This window comes from Miniopterus schreibersii (genome assembly GCF_964146895.1).
Source record: "Miniopterus schreibersii genome assembly, chromosome: 2".
Taxonomy (NCBI): domain Eukaryota; kingdom Metazoa; phylum Chordata; class Mammalia; order Chiroptera; family Miniopteridae; genus Miniopterus; species Miniopterus schreibersii.
Genome location: NC_138102.1, coordinates 30,142,406 through 30,148,405, shown reverse-complemented (window position 1 = coordinate 30,148,405; position 6,000 = coordinate 30,142,406).

Genomic DNA, 6,000 nt, shown 5'->3' with positions numbered 1-6,000 from the left:
GCCCAAAGAAGTAAAGTTTGTTGGAATCATGCTGGCCTACAATGGGGACCCAGGGCTCCTAGTTGCTGTCCTGAGTTCTCTCTACTCTCAGTACATTTTAAAAAATTATTTTTAAAGCTTTAAATTTCCTTATTGATTATTACAGAGAACACAAACTAATTTTCAAGGGGGATGTTTCTTATTCCAGGACATATTCTCATTGGTAAGATTTTTATTTATTTTAAAGATAAGGGTTAGCAGATATCTTTTATTTTCCAACTATAGGTTTATATTCACATAAAAGTCATTATCAACATTTTTTTATGCTGAGATCTGGAATCTGTGAATTTTTAAATGCTACATGATACCATAAGCACTCTACCTGAGCTATCTTAGTGGAGATGTTTGTAGAAGAAAAGTTATTTATTCCCATAGATATGTGATGACATCGCCCACAAGCTTTGAAGAAATATTGACCATACCATATGGTTTAAAAATATGGGAAGACAGGTATATTAAAGGTATAGCAATTTTTAAAATATATTTTTTTTTGATTTTTAGAGAGAGAGGAGGGGAGAGGGAGAGAAACATTGATGTGAGAGTGAAACATTGATCAGCTGCTTCCTGTACTCCCCTTACCTGGGATCAAGCCTGCAACCCAGGCATGTGCGCTGACCAGGAATCGAACCAGCAACCTTTCGCTGCATGGAATGACGCCCAACCAACTGAGCCACACCAACCAGGGCCAGGAGTTGCAACTTTTGAAAGGAGATACTTGTATTAGCTTTCAGCAGCATACATTTTAGATTTTTGTCACAAAAGTAAGAAATGGATTTTAACCAAATAAGTACAACATATACTACTTATGATATGTAAAATGTCTCGGTAAAGTGAGTTTGAGCCTAAGAGGTCTGACATAAAGGATTCATCCTGAATGTGACCTTTCAATGATAGCAAACTCTTTAAGGGTTTTCAGTTATAGGTTTATGATATTCATTCCAATATGAGTATGATATTTTTATTCATACCCACAAAATCTTATTTTATATTTCCCTGCTGTGTCAAAATGAATTAAATATTCTCAGGTTAGCCCTTATGAATGGTTATTTCATGGTATCACACTTTCTTTTAGATGTTTTTACGATATGTTCTTCTACAGAATGGTAAGAATGTAGACTTAATCTCTTCTTTCCGGGCAACTGCACGTTAGCATGGAAAAGCATCCATGTCATTTGCTATGGATAAGTATATCTCCCTTCTCACACCCAGCCAGGATTTAAAAAAAAGAAATTCTAATAAATCTACTCATTTCTAATAACTTCCTTCTACAATTCCTTTGCTGAATTATATGATTTCCTTCCATTAAGGACAAAAACCAGCTGAATAAGTCGAGGCAGGTCTATGAACATGGATAAGCATTTCCCACAGGGGAGTGTGTGTTAGAGTTTATACATAGAACCCAGACTGGTGGGACATGGGAAATTAGATTTATGAGAAACTGATGCTGATTCTTAACTTTTCTCAATTTACAGCCTATTGTTTTCAGGGGAGTATCTGTTTCTCGCAAGCAAAGAAGAGAATCCAGGGTAAGAGGCTCCAGGGAAGTGTGAAGTCCTAGATTGGCATGGTTTCAACATAGACGCTCAAGTACAGGATTTATGAGCATATGGCTAAGTTTGCACTGTTTCAATTGTGGCACAGAGAGACGTTGTAAGAGCTTTAAAAAGTGAAGGGTGTTAGCAAGTAGGCAAGTGTTTCAGGACACTGGAGCTCAGACCCTAACAGCTGGGTCTGAGGAAAACGGTCCCCCACCCTCTTTGGGTGGTTTGTAGGTACCAGTGGGAAGGCCCATAACGGAGTTATTGTGTTTCTCTGACCCAGGGAAGGAAATCCAACACTCCGCAGCACTCACCCTCTGAACAAGCTTCATTTTATTCCGGGGGAAACAAACTGAAATTTTAGCATAGGTAAGATGGGTGTTTCTGATGCAGAAACATTGAGAATATCCTAACAGAGTGTAACTCTTAATCAGGGTTGTTTATCCACACTGAGAGCCACTGCAGGTCACGCTGTTCGTTTGGTGCCATTTGGTCTGCTCTGACGCCTTTCTGAACAGGAAGTCCTTAAGATTAAAGATTGTATTTTTATGGGATCATGCCTGCCTACTCCAAGCTATTAACTGAAGAGAAATGTAACTAGAAGTCAGCTTCGAGAGACGATATTAACAATCATTTGTGTGTCAGGATGGAAAATAGGAGCAAATCAAGGTGGAATAATAGAGGGAAGAGACACTAAGTAGAAACCAGCAGAGTAATTGGAATATTGGAAATAAAAGAACTTCTGTGTGGAAGTAGTATTTTCTTGTTTGAGATCACTATTTCATATATAATTAAAACAACATTGATAAAGAACTTAGAATATTAGAATATTAACAGATAGTCCAAATCAAAGATTTCCTCTGACTTCCTGCAGCTGCCTTTTCGCAAAGGATCCCCCCCCCCCCAAAACATTATCTTGGCAAATGGAAACAAGTAAATATTTGAAGAAACTAAAACTGCGTGTGAGTGCAGGAGAGAGAGGCCATTTGCTCCCATTCAGCCGCCTGGGTGCTGCGGCTCCTTCTACAGTTGTTTAAATGGAACACATTTTGAAAGTAGTTTCTTCATATAAACCTGGTGGGTCTGTATTTCATGCACAGGCCACTTGGGCTTATATTTTTACACATGACATTTGCCGAGGTAGGGTGCCAAGGTGCCATAGATGATTAAATTATACTTTAAAAAATGCTTTAGATTTTCAGAATGCATAATTGTTAATACATAGGAAATTCATATTCATTTCCCTTACATGTTGCTTTTATGATGGCTTTAAAACTCATAACTTTGAGTATACGTTTTTATAGATGACTTTAATTTTTGGAATTTTGTCTGCGTGTGTACATGTGCACGTTGGGGTGTTCACCTCAACGTAAAAATGAAACAGTATTAACACTGTACATGAAGAAAGCTTTAAAACCTTTCTTTCTTTCTAGTTCTCTGTTCAAATTCAATGAAACCAATACTCACCTAATAAATTTTCTTTAGGTCGAGTCACAAAAATATTAAAATAATCCTTACTATGGAAAATAATTTAATCAAGTAAATTTATTATCAATTAGCAACTGCTTATTAATATGTAACTGTAACTATGTACATTAATTTAATGTTCATTTGAAAACTAGAAGATCAGAAGTTTGTCATTAATAAAAGAAATCCTTTTTAAAAAGAATAGCAATAAAAGCAGCTTCATATTTTGGGAGGACAAATATACTAGAAATTTTAAAAATTATATTTGGTGTGTATTCAATTTAGAAAATTTGAAAGAAAAAAAAGAAAAATGCAAAGAAGAAAATAACAGTCATCCCTAATCTCCTCATCCATTGGTAACTGCTAAAATTTTAGTTTGCCTAATTTACCTCCTTTCTGTGCATATGTACCTGCTTAAGTAGCTCTATACTGACCTGTTGATGCCCGTATTTTTAAAAATGTGATTGTTTCATAATTTGTTTCTACCTGCTATCACAAGAATATTTTCTGACTTATTTTTGCACAATTCACACTGTAATTTATTTATTTAATCAATCTCCTATTGTTGACCATTTAGCTTGGTTACAATTTTTTAGTAGCAGTTAATTTAAATGGGAAGTTGCCTTAATGCCATTGTAGCTGTGTTTGAGGGATAGTGAGGTTTTGAGGGCAGTGGATTTAAAACCTTTCCTTGGAGTAAACTTCATGCTCTCCTCCCAACAGTGCTACCTGGAGCTCTTTATTGATTTCCCATTGAAAACCCTCTCACTGTACTTTTCTATTAGCTAACATCAAACTGCTAAATTTATTTTGGACTTTAACTGTAGTTAAAAAAATTCTAAACAGTTGTCTTGGAGGTTCACATGCAGATCGTGTGGGTTTTTCAGGCCCCGGATGCTATTTTCACCTATTTTGGTGCACAGCTTCCATACTTCAACACAAAAATAGATAGTCCTTGTGCAGATTTCCTCAGACACCCTGCATGCAGTTTCCTTCCAGGTGGCAAAAGCCAATTTTGCACTTATTTGACAGGGCTAAAAATGCTTGCTTTCCTGTTATTTTCCTCCTTTTTGTCTTTATATAGATAATATTTTATAAACAAAAGGTGGACATTTTATACCAGGGACTGAGATGTCTGGTTAGTTAGGAACAGGATCTGTCTTCATGTGAAGGTGTGATGGACACTACACTTGTTACCTGGAAGAGTGCTCTGCAGGTGGACTTTCTCTCTGCTGCTCAGGTAGACCCATTGCTAGATGAACCTCTGTCCTGATACTTTCAAGGAAAGGAGTGTGTCTCAGAGTTCATTGCACGTTCCCAGTGGAATGTGAATTAGGGTCCTCGATGAGCTAAAAATCCGGGACTTCTTTGGAGCTTCTTCCGTAAAAGTTCTTCCCATGTTCTCTGCAAACACAGACGCAATCCTGAAGGAAGAATTCTCCTTACGTACATTTCCTATTCTCTGCATCACTTGTTTTTTGAGAAAGGGAAAATGAACGATCACTTACTACTCTTGGTTACTTCCCCACATTTGTTTTTCTTCCAAGCCAAGCTCATTAGTGAGCTAGTTACAGAGCACAGGAAGAAAGCACAGTGCCCAGCTCGGCTAGGTTCTGATGACTATTCCTTATGTGAAATCTGTGAGCACAGTAAGCGAGTTCTCACAGGTATCAGTACGTGTATGTGCATAGTGCCAGGAAACTGGGACTCTACACCCAAGACCTGAGATTATTGCCGGGACCACTATAAAATAGAATAAAAAGGCCCAGTGATAAAAGGCCTGTGGAATTTTGTTCACTTGAATGTAGTAAACTTAACAAAGGAAGCTAGAGTGATCACAGAATGAAAAAACAAAAACAAAAGACCACACTAACTAATTAAAATTTTAACACTCCCCCTAACAGCTTTGATTGACACTTAATAGTTAAGCTAGTCCATTTGTCTTTAAGGCCGGAGTTCCCACCGCATAAAAATCCCTCAATAGGCCCTGCTTGGCAGCTTGTGGACAAGTGCAAGGGTCATAGAGAAGCCGGAGGAGTCTATTGAAAAAGCAGCTGTTTGCGCCTCACTTCTGACCCGTGGGGGCCTCGGGCTGCCTCTTCTCAAAGCCCTGTCCCTCTCCCCTCCAAGCACTTGCTATTCACAGAATAGAAGCCAGGCATGTACTGGTTTCAGTGACTTCAAGAAACAGATGCTGCAATTACCTTCAGAAGCAGGAGCGAGAGGGCCTTTGAGTGGTGGCCAGCTTTCAGGATGGTGCTCCATCCCAGGGTGACTTTTATTGCTGCTAATCCTTTTAGGTCTTCGGCACCAATTGATAGCTTTTACTTCGAGCCATTGTCAACACAGATGGCACAGGGCTCGGAATCCTGCTTATATTTACACAGTTTAGACCTTCATACTGAGATCTAACTGTGAACATTAGCAAGAAAGAAAGAATAGTTGTGTCATATTTTATCTGCCCATTGTAAAAACTAGTCAGGACCCCTACACACTCAGAGATAGACTAATGTTAAATGATTATTTATATATGTATTTACATATATGTATATGTATAGCGTATCCATGCACACCTGTATATGTATAAGAGAAGTGTAAAAAATTAGATTGCGCCCGGCCAGTGTGGCTCAGCGGTTGAACATTGACCTATGATCCAGGGGATCGAGGTTCAATTCCCAGTCGGGGTTTATCTGCAGTGAGGGTGAACAGGAGGCAGCCAATCAATGACTCTCTCATCATTGATGTTTCTATCTCTCCCTTCCTCTCTCTGAAATCAATCAAGACATATTTTAAAAAATAAATAAAAATAAAAAATTATATTGCTCTTGTAATAAATTGCTCACCTCTTTATATAGTAGTTACATTTTAAAAAATGAAATGTGTGCATGGTTGCATTATTCTAACAGAATATTAGAGCAGCGGTTATCAAACTTTTTGCATGTAACACTCCTAGACA